A 25580-nucleotide genomic window follows, 5' to 3' on the forward strand; every position below is an offset into this window, starting at 1 on the left:
ATGGAATGTTGTTGTGGGTATGAGGTTATAATACGAACCTCAACCACTCGTAGCAACCCAGGACGACCCTTTTATGCTTGCCCCAAAAAGGTAAATATTGTTTGTATCTTTTCCTAAACTTTAGCCCTATATTATAAAAGGGTTTTCTGCACAATTCGTTTCTTACTCAATTTCTAATTTCAGGATCCACAAAAAGGGTTTATTTGTTGGGTTGATGAAGTGGATAGCACAAGTGGAGATGCTATCATGATTGCAAGTTTGCTTAGGTCGAATAAGAAGCTTAAGTCCGATCTTAGGAAGATGAAAATTTGTGTATTTCTTAGTTGGGCTATTTTCTTTGTTATCATTATGTACAAGTTGTAATGGTTTGGTAATGGTTTCCTGATGCTTTGTAATAACGGTATTCTTGGAAATTAATGAAATTGCTCAATGTTGTAATAGTATTAGGGTGCCCAACAGTATTATTATAGCAATTTTGCATGCTCGGTTTTTTGATTTAAAATTACTGTAGTGGACCACTATAGGGACCACATAGATGTATAATAATACATTAAGTTGTAAATATATCCATGCACGTCCGTGTAGTCTAATTAAAACCCATACAAACATCCACATATACTAATTAAAACCCATTCAAATAACATGAAACAAACATCCATATATAAATCCATACAAATTACTAATTCATACAAACATCCACATATAAATCCATACAAACATCCACATATACTAATTAAAACCCATTCAAATAACATGCAACAAACATCATCCATACAAACATCCACATATACTAATTAAAACCCATTCAAATAACATGCAACAAACATCATCCATACAAACATCCATATAAATCCGTATGTCAAATAACATTAACAGACACAAAAAATTTTAAAATAACATGCAACAAACATCCATACACACATCCTTATAGAAATCCAACATCATCCAACTAATTCAACATAAAATAAACACATTATCCTTAATCTATATCTAGTGGCTTACCACTTGTATTGCCTTCTCCATTTTTTCCTTCAACCCTTTTTGCTAATTTCTTTTTTATAATTCTTTCAGAATATTTCCTTTTCCGTGTAGTCTCTTTTGCTTTTGGTTGTTTTCCATTGCCTCCTTGACCTCCATTAGCACCTCCATTTGTTTTTGTTCCACTGCCTCCTTCACCTCCTTTACCAGCTCCATTTGTTTTTGTTTCACTGCCTCCTTCACCTCCATTATCACCAATGTTTGTGTTTGTTCCACTTCCTCCTTCACCTCCTTTTTCTTTCTTTCCCCTTATTACCTTAAGTTTTTTGGGCTTGTCAACTTTAGGACATGTAGCTTTGTTATGTCCAACCTCTTTACACACACTGCATAAAAAAAATTTCCCAACCTTTGAGACCGTGTGCCTTGTAGTATTTTCACTTGGGTCCTTTCTTCTATTCACTTTTGGTCTGCCTGGCATTTTTCTCCTTAAAGGTGGTAATGGTGGACTGTAGTCAGTACATGGCCACATATTGCTTCCATTCATCCCATGCATTGGATATTTGTACGTGTTCTTGTACACTAATCCAAAGTACATTGTATCCACATAACTTCCAACATCCCTATTAAGAAATGAAATGGTTGCAACTGAATGCACACAACCATAGCCATTTAGTTGCCACACTCTATAGGAGCATGTCTTCTTGTCTAAATCCACCACGTAAGCCTTAGCCAAGTTTCTTGTCTCGAACTGATTTAAACCAGTTGGTAGAACCTGCCAGTATCTACAAACATTGGTTGGAAGTTAGTGAATGTTTATATTAACCAAAGTAAACACATTACATTACATTTACCTTTGAGCTTTTTTTAGTTGATTAAGTAAGGTTGTAATTGTTGGACACGGTTTAAAATCAGGCCATGAACTACCTTTGTTGCTCAAATTAAACTGCCTTTCCATCACATACAATCTAATTTCCTCTAACATTGTGATAATTGGTTTTTTCCTTGCATCTCTTATGACATTGTTAAAACTTTCTGACAATCCATTTTCTACTGCATCACACATCCTACCTTCCTGAAAGAAAGCTCTACACCATGATTTAGGGTTTTTCTCCATAAGATATTCAAAGGCTGCAGGGTTTAGGAGTTGGATTTCTTTCATTACTGCAATAAACAAAGGTTCAGTAGATGCTTTGCATGCCCTCCAAAACAACCACTCATAATGTACTCCAGTGAATCTTTTCCGAAAGTTGGCTACAATATGCCTTGCACACTGCCTATGTTCTGTATTAGGCAAAATGTCTTTCACAGCCTCCAACAAACCCTACACCATAAAGGGAAATTATTAAAACAAACAACTACATTTAGATTAAAATGTTACAATATGGTACTAAACATACCTTATGTTGATCCGACATCAAAGTAATACCAAAACCATTTTCCATTCCATGATCATCCCTTAAATTCTCCAAAAACCATTTCCAATTCTCTTTGTTTTCTACACAAACAACTACCCATGCAATTTGGAATATATGATTATTAGCATCCCTTCCAACTGCACATATTAACTCTCTAGTACATAAGCCTTTCAAAAAACGCCCATCCAGATTTATTACTCTTCTGCAACTACCTCTCTATCCTTGCTTTAGTGCTTCAAAACATACGTAAAAGTTACTAAAATAAGTCTTCCCATCAGGCATACTATTGACACCAATCTTCACAGTTGATCCAGGGTTTGATCTTCTTATCTCTTCACCATAAGACCAAAGCTTTGAATAATGCTCAACAAGTGTGCCTTCAATTAGCTCAATCGCATGTTTCTTTGCTCTCCTACACTGTCCCATACTCACATTTATTCCAAAAGTTTGTTTCACCTCTTCTTTAAGCATGCTAACACTCATTTTTTCTTATTTAAGAACTCAGTTGAAAAGTGGCTGCCAATCCAAGCATAGCTTACAATAGATCCCAATTTGAAATTTCTTGCACAATTGTGCTCATCTATTAGTGACTTAATCTGGAAAGATTGTTCATCACTCATCCATGAGGCCCAAAATCTAAACTTACACTGTCTAGAACAACATTTCACTAAAAGTCTCCTACTATCATTTTTCTTGTAGCACAACTGATAGCCATTAGCAACAGCATAATTACATAACATATGTTTTAACTATTTTGGACTTTCAAATCTCATACCCAGGACAGGTTTTTGTTTTTTGCTGTTAACATTGGCATTATAAGTTGTTACTTCCTCAACATTTCTTTCATTATGGTCTATACCAAAGTAATCGTCCTCATGAGGAGGACTTGATGGGATTGACTGCACCTTGGGGCATAACATGCTCAAAAAAACATCATTTATGGTTTTATTCATAGGAGTGGAATCAACATGTACTTGGTCATCATGAACATTACCTTGCAAGTCGTCAATGTCGTTCTAAAAATCTCCCATGCTATGAAACTCCTCATTATTCCCCTCTACACCCGACTGCTTGTCTTCAGGACTAGATACTTCTGCTTCGTCATCCACTATCCATTGATGAACATCGACACCAAGATGATCCATGTACACTTGGATTACACATCCATTGTCGTACCCTACTTCAATAAACTCTTGGTAGTCTTTCTCGATGGCTATTATCCTTAATCCATCAGGAAATTGTAAATCGGGCATGCAAAAGTACATATTCACACATTCCTCGTTTGCGAATCTCTTGAATAAACAAGAGAAATTCCTTCAAGTCCATTCCTGCAAAATCAACATCTTCAAAACGTTGCTCCGCTCCATCTGAGTAACTTATTGCAGGGTACCTAGTAAAAAACCCAGCAAAATGAAGATCGACCTTCATAAACACCGCCATAGCAGCGATTTGGAGAGAAGCAATTAAAGAAGAAGAAACAAACGAGTCAATATGTCATTTAAATAAGGGTTAAGTAGGTAAAAGCTCATTTATTGACATGGAAACGGAAATACCTACTTGGCAATTTTTTAATGACGTGTCACTTTTCTCTCTCCTGACTAGGATTACTTTCTTGGATTTCTAAAAAAGGACTTTAAAATTCGGTAAAACTTGAGTTTATACCCCTTAAATGCAAAAAAAAAAAAGAAAAAAAAAACCCGAAAGGGACCATTTAAACTAAAAGGTGAAACTTCATAGGGCTACAGTGATATTTACCCTTGTTAATACAAATTTTATCAAAATGAACTTTCCAATACCAAATAAGGGATCGTTTGATATGGTGTCTAACTGGATCCAAAGAGGGGCTAATTCCATAAAAATCCAATTGACATGTTTGATATGGATTATAGATGTAAGGATTCGGTCCAATAAAAACACTAGTGTAACAGCTCGGATTTCCAGGTATCTTTTATGCTTATGTTTTTGGTGTTTTGTGAGGGGACTCGGCGAGTTGGAGCTCAGACTCGCCGAGTAGGATCGCGGTTCTGGACGCGGGTTCGCGTTTGGACTCGGCGAGTCCAAGGTATAGACTCGGCGAGTCCGCGCTGTTTAATGAAACCCTAATTTCTCGGGTTTGGGACCTATTTAAAGGGCCTTAAGGCCGTCATTTGTGCTCACCAAACCCCCTGAGTGAAACCCTAGCGAGTTTGAGCGATTGGAGCAAAGCAAGGAGCCATTATTGACCTTGGAGGTGTTATATTGCAAGGGAAAGGAAGCATTAGCTTAAGGGAATCAAGTGGAGCCACTTTCTGAAGATTTGGGGTTCAGAACATCACATTTGAGGTACTACTTTCGAGCTATTCTCTATTATGTTGATGTTTATGTTGATTTAGGGCTTATTGAGCCATTTTGTGGTTAGATTTAGTGCTTCCTTGGTCCCTTAAGTGAGTTAGGTTATAGATCTGGACCTTTGGAGGTCCAGAGTGTCCCTTTGCCCAAGCTTTTTATGAATCCATGAGGGTTTTGGATTAGGGTCTTTGTGCTTAAGGTCAAAACACCATTTATGAGTCATGGGGTGTGTTATGAGCACCAAGTTATGGACTTTACGTGATGAATTAGCTTAGGAGGGCTAGATCTATGAGTTGTTGGAGCGGATCTGACCTCAGAAGCAAGTTTGAGTTGATGCATGGCATGGACTCGCCGAGTCTAAAGAATAGAATCGGCGAGTAGCATGAAGATTGTCCTTGACCACTCAGTGAGTGGTCCAGCCGACTTATGAGCTGACTCAGTGAGTCAGGGAGAGTTAGAGAGGGTTGACAGGTGGACTGAGTCGAACAGGAACTCGTCGAGTTGTTCTTGAGACTCGGCGAGTTGAGTCGGGGTGGCCCCGCGATTCATACCAGGTGGAACTCATCGAGTCAGTGGAATACTCGACGTGTCAAAAAGGGAATCCTAGAGAGTTGGTGAAAACGCTTAGACTCGCCGAGTCACCCTAGTGCACCCGCCGAGTCCGGTCAAAGTTGACCGTTGACCGTTGACCATAGTTGACCAGTGTTGACTTGATAGGGGTAGTGAACCTTAGTGGTAAAAGTGTTAATTAGAGTCATATGATGTTATAGGAGGATTATAGCCCGGAGGATCGATCGCCCTAGTGCACTCGCACGAGTGATTCCAGGATTCGTGAGTTATCGAGATACGCGAGGTGAGTCTTCTCACTATACTTTACCTTGAGTAGGTAACCAGAGTTATGTGAATAGAGTATTTGTATGCTATATGTATGTGTTGTGTTGTACTGCATTATTTCTATGTGATTTATGCTGTGCATGTTTTAGAGTTGGAACCGGAAGGTTCACAGAGTTAGAACCTGAGGGTTCACAGAGTTTGGGTGCACGGACCCATAGAGTTATAGCCTCGAGTGGATATTATGTGTTATGTGTGTGGTATTTTGGGGAACTCACTAAGCTTTGTGCTTACAGTGTTAGTGTTGTTGTTTCAGGTACTAGCGAGGACCGTGGGAAGGCGCCGGCTTGATCTGTACACACGCATGGGATTTTTGATATATATATGATCTTGGGATTTTGTATGATGTGAATTGGGATTTTTAAACTTAATGTTTTTATGAAATTAAATGAGAAATGTTTTTATAATTTGTGAAAAATTATTTTGAAATTCATGGTTTTACAAGTTGGTATCAGAGCCTTGGTTTGAGGGATTCGAGTACACCTTCGGGCATATTTGAACTCAAACTGAGGATTTGAGAAGTATTTTCAAAAAGAATAAAAGATTTTGAAATTGCAGAGCAGAGTTTTGTGTACGATCAGTCCGTGCCCGAACGGTGATTTCCCAAAATACCCTTATGTTATGTGATATTGATACTGATATGATGTATTCGCATGCTAGAGTAGGCTAGGTATTCCTATTAGGACTAGAGTGGCCTGATTTGTGATGCCTTAGCCTAGGAAGAGGTGAGCTGCTATGAGATGCTTGAGAGTGAGTAGGTAGCAGTGAGGGGCTTATGAGAGATCTATTAGAGGAAGGTCTATGCATGATAGAGTACTTGGAATTTGGGATCCGAAGAGGAGGACTTGGGGTGTATTCTGATACGGTGTGGACAGTAGTATTGGGCTCGTACTACTGAAAGCACCGGAGCGGTGTACAGCCCAAGTAAGAATCTTTGGAATACCAACGATCAAGGAGGAAAGAGTTGATGAGTGTGAGTATGCTCGTATGGGTTCTAATTTATCGTATGTTGTATTTCAGAGGTAGATCATGGTGAGGACACGCTTGATGCCCGAGAGCAGTGGTACCAGTGATGAGGAGATCCGCCGGATCATCCATGAGGAGGTGGCTGCGGCCATCAGGGCAGAGATACCGGAGATGTTTGGGTCTATAAAGACCACGCTGATTGAGACCTTTGACGAGCATTATGCCGATCTTTCTGAGGCTGTTGTTGCAGCGGCCACCATAGCGATTGCTGCCGCGAGGCCGCAAGGTGGTGATGCGTTGCTGTTCTGGGAGTTCAGCAACACAAAACCACCAGAGTTTGATGGTACCCAGGATCCGGTGGCAGCTATGAGGTGGATATCTTATATAGAGGGGTGTTTCTTCACTTGCTCATCTCCTGAGCATTTGAAGGTTCGGTTCGCGCTGAACCAGCTTCGCTTGGGAGCGAAGGACTGGTGGAAGTTCGTGACGACGCATTTCACGCCTGCTGAGCTTGCGGCAGTGACCTGGGAGAGGTTCACTGCCATGTTTCGAGATGAGTACGTTCCCCAGGTGGAGAGGGAGCGTTTGGCCCAGGATTTTCTGACCCTCAAGCAGGGTACTGAGTCGGTTATAGCGATTATCAGGATGTTCCATGAGAGGGCGATGTTCTGCCCTGAGCATGTGTCCACTGAGTAGGCACGTATGAGCCGTTATTTGAGCATTTTGAGGCGGGATATTCGGGAGTTCGCAGCGAACTCCTCGTACCGGACATTTGCTGAGCTTCAGGCAAATGCCCGGAAGAGGGAGATTGAGCTAGAGACTCAGGCCAGGGAGGAGGCGAAGTCTCAGGGGAGGGATCGGCGACCGGCACAGTCTCAGCCGGCAGCCAAGCGGGCCAAGCCCGCTGATCCCAAACCAGGGAGCCAGAAGGGCCGCACATGTGGGAAGTGCGACAAGGGTCATGATGGAGTCTGCCGAACGGGATCTTGCTACAAGTGTGGCAAGGAGGGTCATATGGCCAATGACTGCCCCAAGGGGTTTGCAGTGTGTTTTCACTGCAACCAGACCGGACACCGGAAGGCGGAGTGTCCGCAATTACGAGGATCAGCTCAGGGAGCACCTCATGGATCCTCCCCTGCCGCCATCAGAGCTACAGAGAGTCGGCCGGTGAAGGCCGAGGCGCCGAGGGCACGAGGGAGAGCTTTTCAGCTGACCGCGGAGGAGGTCCGCGCAGCGCCCGATGTCGTGGCTGGTATGTATTCTTTCATGTATTTATTTTGATGTTGAGATATTATGCTTATGTTATGTTATGCGTAGGTACTTTTCTTGTGAATTCTGTACCTGCCTTGGTGTTATTTGACTCGGGTGCGAGTCGGTCTTTTGTATCTTTGGCTTTTAGTCAGCATATCAGTGTTAGTCGTGAGGCGTTGAGTCGGCATTTGAGAGCTTCCATAGCTGATGAGAGAGTGATATATGCCACGGAGGTTCTTCGAGGTTGCGTAGTCGAGATTTTCGGTGTTGAGTTCCCGATTGATCTAGTTCATATTGCGATGGGTGATGTCTGTGTCATTGTGGGCATGGACTGGTTGAGCAGATTCGGTGCGGTTATCGACTGTGAGCATCAGCTGGTGACCATACGAGACCCTATTGGGGGAGTTCTTTTGGTGTACGGCGAGGGTACACGTTCAGGATCAGTGTTTTGTTCGGCCGCTAGGGTGAGGCAGTGTTTACAGCAGGGCTGTAAGGGTTTTGTGGCGTATGAGATGGATACGCGGGTGGTTTCCGAGAGGCCGAGTTCAGTTGAGGAGGTTCCGGTAGTGCGTGAGTTCCCGAATGTATTTCCCGAGGAGTTGTCGGGTGTGGCTCCTGTGAGGCAAGTGGAGTTCAGTATCGATTTGGTTCCGGGGGCTGCGCCTATCGCTAAGGTGCCTTATCGCCTTGCACCTCCAGATATACAAGAGTTATCCTCACAGCTTCAGGAGCTGCTGGGGAAGGGGTTTATTCGGCCGAGCAGCTCGCCGTGGGGAGCACCTATCCTGTTCATCAAGAAGAAGGATGGTTCACACCGGATGTGCATTGATTACCGGGAGTTGAACAAGCTGACGGTCAAGAACCGTTACCCGTTGCCGAGGATCGACGATTTGTTCGATCAGTTGCAGGGAGCATCTTGGTTCTCCAAGATCGATTTGAGGTCTGGATATCATCAGGTGAGGGTGCGGGATGAGGACGTCCCGAAGACAACGTTCAGGATGCGTTATGGGCATTATGAGTTTGTGGTGATGCCTTTTGGGCTCACCAATGCCCCGACGGTGTTCATGGATCTCATGAACCGAGTGTGTAGGTCGATGCTGGATCGGTCGGTGATTGTGTTTATCGACGACATTCCGGTATATTCGAGATCTAGAGAGCAGCATGAGGAGCATCTGAGAGAGGTTCTCGGAGTTCTGAGATCGGAGAGGCTTTATCCCAAATTCTCCAAGTGTGATTTCTGGTTGCGAGAGGTTCAATTCTTAGGACATCACGTTAACCAGGAAGGGATATTGGTCGATCCGGCCAAGGTTGAGGCAGTGATGAGTTGGGAGGTGCCGAAGTCACCCTCCGAGATCAGGAGTTTCCTAGGGTTGGCAGGGTATTATCGGAGATTTATCAACGATTTCTCCAAGATCGCAGTGCCACTCACCAGATTGACCCGGAAGGGTGTTGCTTTCTCATGGGGTCCTTAGCAGCAGGCCTCCTTTGAGACACTTTGCCAAAGGTTGTGCGAAGCCCCGGTATTAGCTCTCCCGGAAGGGATAGAGGACTTTGTGGTATATTGTGATGCATCGATTTTGGGGCTGGGAGCGGTGCTGATGCAGAGAGGGCATGTGATAGCATATGCATCGAGGCAGCTGAAGCCTCATGAGACGAGATATCCCACCCATGATCTAGAGTTGGGGGCAGTAGTGTTCGCCCTCAAGATTTGGCGTCACTACTTGTATGGGGTTCGGTGTACGATATACACGGACCATAAGAGTTTGAGGTACTTGATGGATCAGCCCAACCTAAATATGCAACAGAGAAGGTGGTTGGATGTGGTCAAGGATTATGATTGTGAGATCCTGTACCACCCAGGCAAGGCTAATGTGGTAGCCGATGCGTTGAGCCGCAGGGCGGAGGGCACTCCACTGCGGGATGTATGTTTGAGATTGACCGTGATAGCTCCGGTATTGGACGCCATTCGCGGGGCACATGCCGAGGCTGTGCAACCTGAGATGCAGAAGAGGGAACAGGTTGTTGGTTTGGTTTCAGAGTTTGTTACCGATGGTCGGGGGCTTATGACATTTCAGGGGCATATCTGGGTGCCGTTTGTGGGAGGAACGCGTACCACTTTGATGGAGGAGGCTCATCGGTCGAAATTTTCGATCCATCCGGGGGCCACTAAGATGTATTTGGATTTGAGAAAGGAGTATTGGTGGCCCTGTATGAAGAGGGATGTCGCGTGGTTTGTTGAGAGGTGCTTGACCTGCCGTAGGGTTAAGGCCGAGCACCAGAGGCCGCATGGCAAGTTGCAGCCATTGGAGGTTCCCGAGTGGAAGTGGGAACAGATCACTATGGATTTCATCACCAAATTGCCGAGGACTGCCAGAGGAGTTGATGCAATTTGGGTGATTGTGGATAGGTTGACGAAGAGCGCTCACTTCCTTGCCATCAGTGAGAGTTCTTCAGCAGAGAAATTGGCGGAGGTGTATGTGAGGGAAGTGGTATCTCGGCATAGGGTGCCGATCTCGATTGTTTCAGACCGTGATGTGCGTTTCACTTCCAGATTCTGGAAGAAATTTCAGGAGGAGTTGGGTACTAGACTGCATTTTAGTACCGCAAATCATCCCCAAACAAACGGTCAGAGTGAGCGGACGATTCAGACGCTTGAGGACATGCTCCGGGCATATGTGTTGGATTTCGGGGGTAGCTGGGATGCGTATTTACCATTGGCAAAGTTTTCCTACAACAACAGCCATCATTCGAGCATTGGTATGCCGCCCTTTGAGTTGTTGTATGGGAGGAGGTGTCGAACCCCCATTTGTTGGGGAGAGGTTGGGCAGAGAGTGATGGGCAGTACAGAGATCATGCTTCAGACGACAGAGCAGATTCAACAGGTCAGACAGAGGTTGTTGACCACTCAGAGCTGACAGAAAAGTTATGCAGACAGATGCCGGTTCGAGCTTGAGTTCCAGGTCGGCGACTTTGTTCTCCTAAAGGTCTCTCCTTGGAAAGGAGTGATTCGAATCAGGAAGAGGGGCAAGTTGGGGCCCCGGTATATTGGACCATTCCATGTGATCACGAGGGTAGGCCGGGTAGCCTATCGTTTGGATTTGCCAGCAGAGTTGGGGCAGATTCACGACACTTTTCATGTGTCGCAGTTGAGAAAGTGTATAGCCGATGAGTCGGAAGTGGTTCCATTAGAGGATATTCAGGTGGATGCAAGCCTGAATTATGCCGAGAGACTAGTGGCCATCAGAGATCGGAAAATCAAGGTTCTGAGGAACAAGGAGGTACCCCTGGTGTTGGTTCAGTGGCAACATCGGAAGGGATTATAGATGACCTGGGAGCCGGAGCATGAGATGCGTGAGCAGCATCCGGAGCTATTTCCAGAGTGAGACTTCGAGGGCGAAGTCTAGTTCTAGTGGGGGAGAGTTGTAACAGCTCGGATTTCCAGGTATCTTTTATGCTTATGTTTTTGGTGTTTTGTGAGGGGACTCGGCGAGTTGGAGCTCAGACTCGCCGAGTAGGATCGCGGTTCTGGATGCGGGTTCGCGCCTGGACTCAACGAGTCCAAGGTATGGACTCGGCGAGTCTGCGCTGTTTAATGAAACCCTAATTTCTCGGGTTTGGGACCTATTTAAAGGGCCTTAAGGCCGTCATTTGTGCTCACCAGACACCCTGAGTGAAACCCTAGCGAGTTTGAGCAATTGGAGCAAAGCAAGGAGCCATTATTGACCTTGGAGGTGTTATATTGCAAGGGAAAGGAAGCATTAGCTTAAGGGAATCAAGTGGAGCCACTTTCTGAAGATTTAGGGTTCAGAACATCACATTTGAGGTACTACTTTCGAGCTATTCTCTGTTATGTTGATTTAGGGCTTATTGAGCCATTTTGTGGTTAGATCTAGTGCTTCCTTGGTCCCTTAAGTGAGTTAGGTTATAGATCTGGACCTTTGGAGGTCCAGAGTGTCCCTTTGCCCAAGCTTTTTATGAATCCATGAGGGTTTTGGATTGGGGTCTTTGTGCTTAAGGTCAAAACACCATTTATGAGTCATGGGGTGTGTTATGAGCACCAAGTTATGGACTTTACATGATGAATTAGCTTAGGAGGGCTAGATCTATGAGTTGTTGGAGCGGATCTGACCTCAGAAGCAAGTTTGAGTTGATGCATGGCATGGACTCGCCGAGTCTAAAGAATAGAATCGGCGAGTAGCATGAAGATTGTCCTTGACCACTCAGTGAGTGGTCCAGCCGAGTTATGAGTTGACTCAGTGAGTCAGGGAGAGTTAGAGAGGGTTGACAGGTGGACTGAGTCGAACTGGAACTCACCGAGTTGTTCTTGAGACTCAGCGAGTTGAGTCGGGGTGGCCCCGCGATTCATACCAGGTGGAACTCGTTGAGTCAGTGGAATACTCGACGTGTCAAAAAGGGAATCCTAGAGAGTTGGTGAAAATGCTTAGACTCGCCGAGTCGCCCTAGTGCACTCGCCGAGTCCGGTCAAAGTTGACCGTTGACCATTGACCAGAGTTGACCAGTGTTGACTTGATAGGGGTAGTGAACCTTAGTGGTAAAAGTGTTAATTAGAGTCATATGATGTTATAGGAGGATTATAGCCCGGAGGATCGATCGCCCTAGTGCACTCGCACGAGTGATTCCAGGATTCGTGAGTTATCGAGATATGCGAGGTGAGTCTTCTCACTATACTTTACCTTGAGTAGGTAACCAGAGTTACGTGAATAGAGTATTTGTATGCTATATGTATGTGTTGTGTTGTACTGCATTATTTCTATGTGATTTATGCTGTGCATGTTTTAGAGTTGGAACCGGAAGGTTCACAAAGTTTGGGTGCACGGACCCATAGAGTTATAGCCTCGAGTGGCTATTATGTGTTATGTGTGTGGTATTTTGGGGAACTCACTAAGCTTTGTGCTTACAGTGTTAGTGTTGTTGTTTCAAGTACTAGCGAGGACCGTGGGAAGGCGCCGGCTTGATCTGTACACACACATGGGATTTTTGATATATATATGATCTTGGGATTTTGTATGATGTGAATTGGGATTTTTAAACTTAATGTTTTTATGAAATTAAAGGAGAAATGTTTTTATAATTTGTGAAAAATTATTTTGAAATTCACGGTGTTACAACTAGACTTGGTCCTTGCTTTCTATTTGATGGTCCGAGAAAAAAAAACCAAAAACAACGTTGCCCTACATATGTTATGATTGCATCCCCTCCCCCTGATAACCTCCCTTGACGAGGCAACAAGAGGTTCATTCACGATCAAAAGCAACAGCGGAGAAAATGTGATCAACAGTAACAACATCAACATGTATCGTTCTTCCTTTATTCCTTCCTTCTCTTTCAAAATTCTTCTTAAATTTTCTGTGATTGAGTGTTGTGATTAGTCGACAAATCATGATCATCATCAACATACTTGATATCAAAAGTACCCACGATATCATCCTCTTTCTACATATAATCATCATAATCTTGAACTAATAATGAATTACATGTCTATTCATCAAAATCATCCTCCTTCACAATATCCATTCCAACAACCGCAAGCTTTAGCTGATGATATAAATTTATAACTAACAAGCCCATGAATTGGTTTTTTTATCTTGCTCTCTTTTATTCAGTGAATCGGTTTTTGTTGATCGTTGATATTGTTTATTATAAATCATTTGAGTGAGTTTCATCTAAAGCACATGATAAAAAATCAATTATTTCATCAACATTTATGGCTTATTTGTAGGTTTTTGTTTGCTCTTGGATCATTTATTGTGTTTATTATAAGTTGTGATTGTGTTTTTTATATAGCAAATTCATAGGCAATTAGTCATCTTTTTTCACAACACGTTATTAGGAGTATGTGAAATATGGTTCATCAACAAGCTTTGAAGAACAACTTGTAGCTTTGTAAGGTAAGAAAAAAGAATAAAGACAAAAGCTTAGGGCTTTAAATGAAGTTTTAGGGTGTTGTGTATCTATTTGTGTTTTCTTTCTTATGTATCAAAATGGTAGTTTTAGGGTGAATTTGATTAGTAAAGATGGTGTTTTAATGAATCAAGATTCATGATGATGATGAACTAATCCTTATTTCTTAAACTATTTGTTTTTGTAATTTACATCATTTTGTAAATTACATTATTATGATCATTTTCATTGTTTTTATAAAAAAATATAATGTTATAAATAAAATGGTAAAAATGTTATTTGAGGGTAATATAGTCATTTTACATATTCAGTCGGATGCAAAATCAAACAACAAGTTTCGGTCATAACTTCTCAGTCAGCTTCTAACCAAGTTCGCTCCAACACAGTTAACAATCATCAAACGACCCTTTAAGACCTCTTATGCATGTTGCCCCGCATATTCAGTCGGATGCATATTATACACTTTCCCTACTTTTCAAAATAATATTTTTCTTCATGTCCAATTGATTCAATATAACTTTTTTAATTTTCAAGTGGTTCTACATGAACACCCAACTTAACATTAACAAAAGAATAACATCTTTAATAAATGGGCTACTATGTTCTACATATTGGACTCCACAACTAGACTTCCAATCAATGTTTTAAAAACCGGTTTTTTAATTGAACCGGTCGGATGACGTTTTCCGGTTCAACCGGATGGTTAAACCGGTTCTATATTTTTATATGTTTTTAATTATCCTGCATACATTGATTACAAAATTTGTCATCTTTTTAGTATTACAAACGTAAATAGAATGCAACATATAAAAACAATCATTATAGAAGTCAAAATCAATCAAAGAAGCCCAAAACAAACACAAAAATTCAAGAATGTCCGGTTCAACCTGGTCCATTCCGGTTCAATTCAGCCGGTTGAACCGGTTTTTTACCAAAACCGGCCGGTTCAATCCGATCAGAAAATCATTATCAAACCGGTCCAAATCGAATCGCCCTCACCTCTGGTTCCCGGTTCGACCGGTTCAACCGGCCGGTTCGAACCGGTTTTTAAAACACTGCTTCCAATTCATAGACATCATACAAGAAAGTATACAACCGTTTTTTAACCGGTTTGGTTTAAAAAAACAGTTTTTAAATAAATCAGTTTCAATTATAATCGGATTGATTTTTTCAGATTATTTGGAAGTGAAATTTTGTTAAAAAAAACCTTTTTTTTTTTTCGGTATAAAAAAATGTTAGCTTTGGGCTTGTTGGGCTTCTTGGATAATCTATTAAGAATTAACGTTTACTTTTATGGGCTTCCGATGCCATAAAATCGTGGAAGATGAAATCCCATCCATAAACCCTAATTCGTATTCCTATTTATCAGTCCTTCGCCGATTCGACTACAAATCGACTTCTTGGTTTTATTGTTTTTGCAAAGATTTTCTGTTTCTATTTGATTCCACATATCACAATAGTCGATTTGTATTCACTATTTCATTAGGTGTAGCAGTTAATCTTCAATTGCTGTATGCTTATTGCTTATCAACTCGATTTGAGGCACTAATTGATTTTGTAAATGTTGCCTATGATGGTTTATAAATATACTTTGAGTATAATGCTTTGAAAAAAATTTAAATCTGAGGCACTTGTAAGCAATTCGTTTTTTCATAATCTTCTTCTAGGATCTGTTATTCTTCTTCTTGTCCTGTTTCTTGGTTTTTGTGTGAAAGCATTTTGTAGCAAATGATGATAAATCAGACAGGGACATCTGCATTCCTTTGGAGTATGATGATTTGTCTGTGGGAATCTCTATGATGCTAAGCTAACATTTACAATGATTTTAATATTAATTTGGCCGATGATGCATCTTATTTTTCATGATATTGAAGATGATTATTATTTAAGGAAAATGAATCATCGCAACTGAGGCTATTTTGTATTCGTTTTCGTGTTTTAAAGTATTGTTTCTATCATTTTAAGATTTTTTTTTTCGTTTGCAAGATGCAGTTAAAATTTTCATTAAAATTTCTACAAGAGTATTTTGGTGTGATGTTTATTTAGAATTTTATCTACGCACTCAAAAGTTTATTGTGTAAATAACCAACAAAGCATTTTTTTTTTCCTATCCAAACATCCTCTTAATAGATTATTTACTCTACAAAGCATATACTCTTCATTTTTTTTTAAAACCTGAAAAATCACGGAGTAACTCTTAATTTTTAGAGTTGATTTGATGATATTTTAGGATTATAAGAAAAGAAAATATATGTGCTTGTGGCGATAAAATATTCTCATGAAGAAGTAGAAGACCTAACATCGCCATCGCCGGAAATTGCGACTAGCCTCTCTCTCTTTCTCTTAGCGGTTGTAGTTTGGTTCGCTAAGGTCAAAAGTTGATAGTAAGCATTTTATATTTTTGAACTTTATATTAAAAGTTTGTTTGAAGATATTTCATCCGTGACAGATTTTGCGTCATGTGATTTTTTTTTCAACATTGAAGTGGGGAAAACGAAAACAATGTGTGACAGTTAAAACAGTATCTAATGCACAACAAAAGATTTGTACATGCACGAAGAAAAATTCAAATGCAAATTTTTATGTCTATTTTGCATAGTAATAATTATCTCTATGAACTTACCACAAATGATTCGAATGAATTGGAGAATCTATTTTTTGTTTATCCAATGTCTTGGACATTTGTTGTGCATTTCACATTTGTTATGCATTTCACATTTGTTGATAATAAATGTCACGTACAAATCAAACAAATATGTTGTAAAAGGTTAAGGTTACACCAACTATTTGTGAACGTCTTTTGAGTTAAGGTTACACCAGCTATTTAAAAGAAATGGTTTATTATATTTGCTTGTTTTGTATGTGGCATCTATCATCAACACATGTGAAAATATGTCATATTTTTCAAAACGTTGGATGAACGAAAAATATATTTTCTTACTCATTTAAATCACATGTGGTAAGTTCCTAGATATAGTTATTGGTGTGTAAAAAAATATAAGAACTTGCATTAGTTTTTCTGCCTTTCTTGTGTATGCAAATCTTTTGTTGTGCATTTCTGGTTAATTGTTTTTGTTTTGCCCTTTTATTGTTGACAAGATATCATGTGTGACACATTCTTTCTTGTTAAATCAACAACCAAAAGATATTTCGAAAACATCGACAATGTCATCCCATATCATAAATAATATGTCAAATATCCAAAACATGTCATACAAAAGTAATATGAAAATACAACTTCTAAAGATCTCATGTGCGGATAACCATAGTGTGATGCAATGTGATCATGTGGGCTCTCTTCCTATCAAAGTACCTGAAACTAAACAAGAAATGTGATCGTGTGGGCTCTCTTCCTATCAAAGTACCTGAAACTAAACAAGAAACCATAAACAAATAAATGACCATCAAGCATATTTGGATGCTTGCACCCCCCCCCCCCCCCCCTCTCCTTTCGTACTGAGTATATTTCAACAACTTTGGTCTTTGTGGGTATGTTTCCACCCATTCTGTCTCTTTCAACCGGTACTGGGTATGTCTCAACCATTTCGGTCTCTTTCAACCGGTATTGTCGAGTATATCTGGGTGTTGGCTTGCCACTTCGGCCTCTTTCAATCGGTTACGGGGTTTATTTCACCCCTACCACTACCATATATTATCCTAGCACATAAATCACATACTGTTTAGCATATCTGGGAGTAGGTCTACTCCTTTGTTCTCTTTCGACCGATTACGGGGTCTATTTCACCATTCCTTACGACTACCACAATATATCATATCATACAAGTATATAAGTCGCAATAGATAGTGGCATACTAGACAATTATCACAAAGACAATCATCTCTATATAAACAACAATAAGTGTGCCGACATTAGTGCCTTCGACCTACTGATATCAGGAAGGTAACTCACCTTGAATACTGGAAAGTAATTGAATAGTCCCCGACCTCGAATATCAACCCAACTCAATCCCCTAAACATAAAAGATTTCCTTAAATACCCCCTTCATTCTCATAACCGCTTAAGGGTCAACCTTGGTCAAACTCAAAGTCAAAGTCAACGCTTAGAGTTGACTTAACTCGCTAAGTTGACCTTCCACTCGCTGAGTTTTCATGAATCACGAAATCCTGATATCGCGACTCAACTCGTCGAGTTTTCCTCTAACTTGTTGAGTTCATCCTTTTCAACAAAATCGGGACTTCTCAATACAACTCGTAGAGCTCTTTCGTGATCTCGTCTAGTTCTTCAGTCTGTTATCCCTTCTGAATACATTAAGCCACTGCTCTTCAGATCTACACCCTATACTCCTGGAAATGCTCTAGAAGGGTAAAGTTTTCAACTTTACCCACTAATATCTTTCCTAAGGAGATTAAGCTCAAACCCTAACCCTAAAAGGCCAAAGTCTTAATCCAAAAACCACCAAAACTACAATATAGATCATGAGGTCATAGATTTGGACTCTAGGGACTAATAGATGACGTAAAGTTTCAGATTTTCTCTTCATACATGGCCATAAGAAGCTCCAAAAGGCCAAAATGATGGTCTAAAGGTTGAATGGGACTCCCATGGCCATAAAATTGGCACCTTTATCCCATGAAAACCCCTTAAGACCCTAGATCTGAAGTGTTAACCCATTTGGGACGTCTAACTCCCAAGGACCATAATATTTGGACAAAACCCAAACAAAATAACCCTAAAAGAAGATCTAAGCAACTACAAGGCAAGGTTCAAGCTTTATACCAGAAAAGTGACGTGGACGAGGTAAGGTATCTAGATTTATAAGCTCCTTCTTGTGTCTTCAAGCTTTTCCTTCTTCCAATGGCTTCAACACACACCAAAAACACCCAAAATGGCTCACAATCACTCAAAGTAGCTTTAGGTTTCGAGATTTAGGGTTAGGACAGTGGAGGATGGAAATGAAGCCAACACCTTGAGGTTAAGGTGTTTACATAGGGTGCAAAACCCAAAAACTAGGTTTTCATATTTGTCAGCCTACTCGTTGAGTTGAGGCCTCCCAACTTATCTAGTAGGTTTCTCAAACCTGCGGTCCAAATAATCTTTATCGACGAGTCTGGGGCTTCCAACTCGTCGAGTGGCTTTGAAATCATGAATAAATTACTCCTTTCGTCCCAAAATTATTGTAAATGGAAAAGAAAACACAAATTAATGAAACATTAAGGGGGTGTTTGGCTTAGCTTTTCACAGCCAAAAGTCCTTTTTGTAAAAGAAAAAAAAAACAAAAATATGTTTGGCAAACTAGGAACTTTTGGAGTTTTAATACAAGAAAAAGCATCTTTTTGGAAAAGTCAGGAAATCCTGACTTTTTGTAACTTTTTGGAAAAGATCTTTTGAGCTTTTAAAAGCTAAGCCAAACACCCCCTAATTACCATTAACTTTATTAAATGAATGTAACGACCCAATTTTCACGTCCAAAAATTTCGTTATAAAACATTACATAAAAGCATTAATAGTTAAAACATTGTTTGATTAAACCATTTCACATCAGAAACCAAATTGAAAACCTCAACATTCAATCAAATATCAGAGTATCAATCCCAGAATAAACTCATAACTGCAGAAACAAGAGAGAGTGTGTGTGTGTGTGACATGCTGCTACCGCGCCGACTCCTTTCCCCTAGCTGAGGAGGTACCTGAAACCAAAACTGAAAACCGTAAGCACAAAGCTTAGTGAGTTCCCCCACTGTACCACATACCATATAATCTCATAACATACACATATTGTCAGGCATATCTGGGTGCCCGACCTACCCCTTCGGCCCTCTCGACCGGATATTGCGTAGCATATCTGGGTGCTGGCCTCCCCTTCGGTCCTCTCGACCGGATGTTGGGGAACTATTTTTGCCCTCTACTACTACTACATAACCTGTATCACAATATCAGAATCTATCTAACATGGCTGGGTATGACTACCCCTTCGGCCCTACCGACCGGATATCTCGGGGACTATCTCCCCCTACTGTCACTAGCACATAGCATCATATCATACTAGCACATAAACACAACACAGGTAGTAGTAATCCCTAAATGAATATCACAAAGACAATCATCTACACACAACTCCTATTAGTGGGCCGGCATTGTGGCCGTAGACCCACCGCTACTAGAAGGTAACTCACCTCGAAGTAGCTGCTGATCTGATCGGGAACTGACTGTCTACTGCTGCTGCTTCGGAAATCCTCCGGCTGAAATTCCCACAACATACATAATCAAACACTGCTAACTGTCCTTTGGGTAAAATGACCATTTTACCCCTGTTCATGCCCTAAGTCAAAGTCAGAGTCAACTTTCAGTTGACCCGACTCGCCGAGTTGGCTCTCCAACTCGCCGAGTCCCTACCCAAACGGTTGTCCTGAATCCCGTTTCTACTCGTCGAGTTAGGCGATGACTCGACGAGTTCTCCTTCTAAACTGATATTCAAGTCCTTCATCCTACTCGCCGATTTGTATGAACAACTCGTCGAGTTCATCTTCATCCGATGAAAACTTATGCTAAGAGTTGCCGAGTTGTATGAACAGCACGCCGAGTTCATCTTCATCCGAAGAACACTTATGCTGCGACTCGCCGAGTTGTATGAACAGCTCGCCGAGTCCGTTCTTGATCTAAGGAGATTGCCTTGAACTCGCCGAGTTCCCCCATAGATGAGTTCAGCCTCCGACTCACTAAGTCACACCCCGTGACTCACTGCTCACTCGACACTACGGAAAGGGGACAAACTCGGAGACTTGCGAACCGACTCGCCGAGTCAGATGAACGACTCGCCGAGTCGTTACCATGCAACCATTAACTACACAGATTTGCTCGATTCCAGTCCATGCCATTCACAGATCTGGGTTCCTAGAGCATGGATCACACGTAAAGTTTCCAACTTTACGTGTAGATATTCACCAATAAGGGTTTTTGGGTTCAAAATGCACCCAAAAGGGTAGATCTAGGGTCTTCATGCAATGAGGGTCCATAAAGGCAACAGATCTGAGCTCCTGGAGCTCAACCATGCCTAGATCTAAGGGCCAATCAGCTTAATTACGAAATAACTTACACATACAAGCTTGGGGATTGGCTCAAGAATGACTTAAATGAAGTAATAAGCATAGAAACAGGGGGAAAACGGGTTATACCTCAAAGGAACTGCTGAGAGAGCACAAAGATGCTTGGATTCCTTCCCTTCCTCTTGATCTACTTCCCTTTTTGCCTCAAAACCTTCAAGAACACACAACAATTGCTTCAAACTCTCAATGAACAAGCTTAGAACGAGGGTTGGGAGCTCTGAGGGTGAATGGGGGCTGGCCTGGGACGGATATGACGTTTAAATAGGGTGCAAACCCCTGAAACTTAGGGTTTCATCCAACAGCGGTGACTCGCCGAGTCCAGGATATGGACTCGCCGAGTCGCCAACTTAAACATGTCCCGGGTCCCGTATCTACTCGGCGAGTCGGACCTATGACTTGCCGAGTCCAAGGCTAAAAGAAGAGAATACTCGAATAAGATTTACGTACTAAGAACCAGGTGCTACAATGAAATGGCAATGATACCCTTTTGTTACATTTAATTCTATGGTAGTTACATTTATTTCCATTGTAATTTAACTAATAATGAAGGGTATTTTGGTAACAATTATATTTATTTTTAGAAGTGGACAATTATTTTCGGACAAACGAAAAAGGAAACATAGACTATTAATTTGGGATGAAGGGAGTATAAGTTTAAATGCATACCAGGAACCAGACGTTACATCAGGCAACTTCTCCGACTTTTTCAGGCCGCTTGTCCAACTCTTTGACAACGTTCATAGTCATTGGTCTAATCGAGGTCTTTCTCACGGTGGTCTTTATCACCCTTATCCGATGGTGGTCTTCTTCGACGAACTAGGTGTTCCGGTGGTCTTTTTCACGATCTCTCTTTCTCTCCTTCTGTCTTTCCGACGATCTATCGTTTTGTCTCTGACGTAAAAGATGATTGGCTTGCTTTTCACGATATGGTCACAACGGTTCATGGTTGTGTAAGGTAATCAGACGGTGTTAAACAGTGGGTAATGATGGTTGAGAATGGTAAAAGGTGGTTTTGATGGTCTTTCTCATGATCTCAAGATCTCTCTTTCTATAGTTTTGTCTTCGGCGAGGTTAATGGTTACTGTCGGTTAGTGGTTGTCGGCGACAATTCGGTGGTTCAAGGTGGTGTTAAAGAACAACTTTTCTATGATTATTGTTAATATATTGCTTAAATGATTTATTTCTTTTTTATATAAATTGTTGTGGTTTATTGGTTATATAAAAGGATTTAATGTTGTTCAATGTTCAATGTAATTAGATTTTGTAAGCTGTTCATAATCTAACAATTTAATGTTTTTAGATATATAAAAAACATAATTATGGTCAATACACAATAAAAACCTGAATACACTGTAAAAAACTAAATTTACTGTATTTTATGTAATACTAGCTATTCATTGGATAAAAAAAGTTGATCATAAGAAAAAGCTGCCAAAAATATTTTTAGTTACAAGTCAAGGGAGAATTTCATATATACCCTTATTAAGCTTTAAAATATCTTATTTGTCCAACCTAAACTTTAAATATCATATTTACCCTTCTTAACTAATTAACAATATTATATTTTCCCAAATATATTTTTTAAACATTTTTCAACTCTTTTAAACAGTTTTTATATTTTAAAATCCTCTTAATTTACCAAAATCAGTTTATATATATATATATATATATATATATATATATATATATATATATATATATATATATATATATATATATATATATATATATCTTGCAATCTTATTGCATAAATAAGTAGTACCAAATTGACCTTGACTTATCTTTTGACCTAATGTTTAGACTTCAGGAATGTTATCAGTTTTATGACATCGTAAGGTTGATATAATATATTGATTATTTTGAATTATATGAAATATATATATATATATATATATATATATATATATATATATATATATATATATATATATATATATATATTATAACTGCATAATCTCAATCGTTTGAGTGACTTTTATCTGCGAGTTACACATTTATAAAATTAGATATAATATATGGTTTAATGTTATTTATAATTGTTGTTATTGTTCATTAATTTTTTAAAATTTATTTGCTTAATATTTTAATTTTTGTCATTATAATTATTTAAAACATCAAACATTGTTTTTTGATTTTAAAGGTAACAATATAATCATTTATATAGAGTTATTTTTAACTATTGTTATTGTAAGTTATTTTAAGTTACTTATTTGAAAATTTTATTGATTATAAAAATATCTTTAGGAAATACTTTAGTTAAATTGAAATTAATTTAGTTTTTGCATTTATCACTACAACTTATCACTTTTAACTATTTACAAAATATTCTTTGGTTTTTTAAGTGGAATTGAAATTTATATTTAAGTTGACATTGTTATGTTATATTTAAATTAACAATTTAAGTATTTTGTCCAAACTGTTCAAAAGTTGTAGCTTTAAGTTGATAACAGTTTACATACAACAACATATTAAATCAAATAAATTATGTATAATATGCTAAAAGTTAAAGACATAACTTTATAAGTGGAAGTAAATATATTATTTTAAAATTAAAATTTAGTATATTTATGATTACACTTTAAGTTTGATATTTATTTAACCTTATTAACCAACTTATAATCATTATTAGAAAGACACCATAATTAATCACTTTTAACTATTTACAAAATATTCTTTGGGTTGTTTAAGTCAAACTAAAATTTATATTTAAGTTGGCTCTATAATGTTATATTTAAATTAATAATTTAAATATTTTATACAAATTGTTGCAAACATGTATCTTTAAAATGATAATGGTTTACTTCCAACAATATATTAAAACTGATAAATTAAGTATAATATGTTAAAAGTTAAAAAACATAACTTTATAAGTAGAAGTAAATATATTATTTTAATATTGAAATTTAGTTTATATATGTTTACACTTTCGATTTGATATTTTTTTTAACCTTATTAACCAACTTATAATTATTATTAGAAAGAAATTGAAAATTCATGAGAGTTTCAAATGAATGTAATGAAAGAAAAAATGTATGGGAGTTTCAAATGAATGTGGTGAAAGAAAAATTGTTTCATTTATAATATAGTATTAGGCGTAACCTCGCGCGTTGCGCAAGAATGCATTTAAGTGGTTAAAATAATTATGTGAAAAAATAGAAATATTTTGATATTTACATTTTTAGTCATGTTTTGGGCATTAACCAAATTATCAAAAAAACATAAAAATCAATCAGCTTATATTTTGATACTATCTAATATAGTCCATACCTTATAATTTTTACTTTTATTTTTATAATATCCAATATATATTATAAGTTTTTGTATAACATTAATATAATCTACTTTTCTTATGTCTGATGATATTTTTTGGATAAAATAAGAAATAAGTTGTTTTGAATGAACTATTAATAAACAATATTAAACTAATAAACTTTGTATTACACTATTTATATTACACCAAAACATCTAAGGTTTCATAAATGAACTTTCAAATATTAAACATTGAAATTAAGAATGAAATCATACAAAATATATCATTATACATAAATGTCACCAAGAGTTTTAAAATAAGTTGTTTAGTAAATATGATATTTAATTTTAATTACATATTTTGTAAGGCGTACGTTTGACTTTATGTTGATGCGCCGAGAATCCTCTTCCTTAATTTGTACCTAAAAAATTCAGGTGAATAGGAATATAAAATAGATATTACTAAGCATTAATATAAATAATTAAAAATGGTATGTGGATCTCCTACCACCGGTTAAAGACAACATACCTCTCTAATGGTATCGATTTCTATGTGAAATTGAAGTAGTCGTTCTATGTACACCTTGTTTTCTAATTACATAAGCAAATATGAGTAACCAAACATAAAAATGTTATCTTTATGTAGGAAAAATATTTTAGTTAACTAACAAATTAAATAATATAAGTTTAAGAGTTAGGAGTTTCAAAACATTAATATTTTTATTAATCAATCAATTAAGTAACACATTCCAATAATCCAAAAACGAAGAAAATATAAAAACGAATTAGTATAACAAACTCACAAATTAAAAGCTCTAATATAATAGCATATCTCCAAAAGTTGTCATATGACCTCAATCCAACACAAAACCTTTAAGTTTGTTTTCTTTCTGAAATTTGTATATGATTTATATGCATGTCTTCCCAAAAGATTGACCTTTTTATAGTAAACTTTTCACTAAATGCTAATTAAACATAATATAAGTTATAAAACTTTTGAGTGTTAAATTATAATTAAAAAAACTTTTGAGTTGCATTAGTTAAAAAATGTGATTTTAAATGAATGTTGTTTGAGAAAGTTAAAAAAGAGGGTTTCAAATGCATGAGATTCAAGAAAAAATATAAGCTTAATAAGTATGTATGATGTGATATAGACTAGGCGTATTCCCACGCGTTGCGCAGTAAAACAAATATATGGTTAAAATATGGTGAAATTTATAATTTAATCTATGGATTTTGTTCATTTTTTTATATAGGCCTATTAAATTGGAACCTACGACCATAAAATATTGGAACCGATCATGGAACATGTTATGTCGGTTTTTAATATTCCAAAACTGCTCCTGAAATTATCGATATTGGGGTTCTAATTTTTTATTATGGAATAAATTGATTGACTATTACGACATATGAAAAAATAATTAAACATATAAATTATTGATAACGCAAATACAATGAATTATTGAAAAAGTTAAAATTATAAATAAAATATGTTTATAATTGATGTTAAACTAT

At 38.5% G+C, this 25580-nt stretch overlaps 2 non-coding genes across 2 annotated transcripts; both read left to right on the forward strand.

The window, feature by feature from the left end:
* Window positions 1-15312: 15312 nt before the first annotated feature.
* LOC111877772 (small nucleolar RNA Z267) lies at window positions 15313-15385 on the forward strand. Its single transcript, XR_002845533.1, has one exon. It is a non-coding gene; the product is annotated as a small nucleolar RNA Z267 (small nucleolar RNA).
* Window positions 15386-15472: 87 nt separating this feature from the next.
* LOC111877773 (small nucleolar RNA R44/J54/Z268 family) lies at window positions 15473-15557 on the forward strand. The gene has a single exon (XR_002845534.1). It is a non-coding gene; the product is annotated as a small nucleolar RNA R44/J54/Z268 family (small nucleolar RNA).
* The last annotated feature ends 10023 nt before the right edge of the window (window positions 15558-25580 follow it).

This window comes from Lactuca sativa, chromosome 4 (assembly GCF_002870075.4).
Source record: "Lactuca sativa cultivar Salinas chromosome 4, Lsat_Salinas_v11, whole genome shotgun sequence".
Classification (NCBI taxonomy): Eukaryota; Viridiplantae; Streptophyta; class Magnoliopsida; order Asterales; family Asteraceae; genus Lactuca; species Lactuca sativa.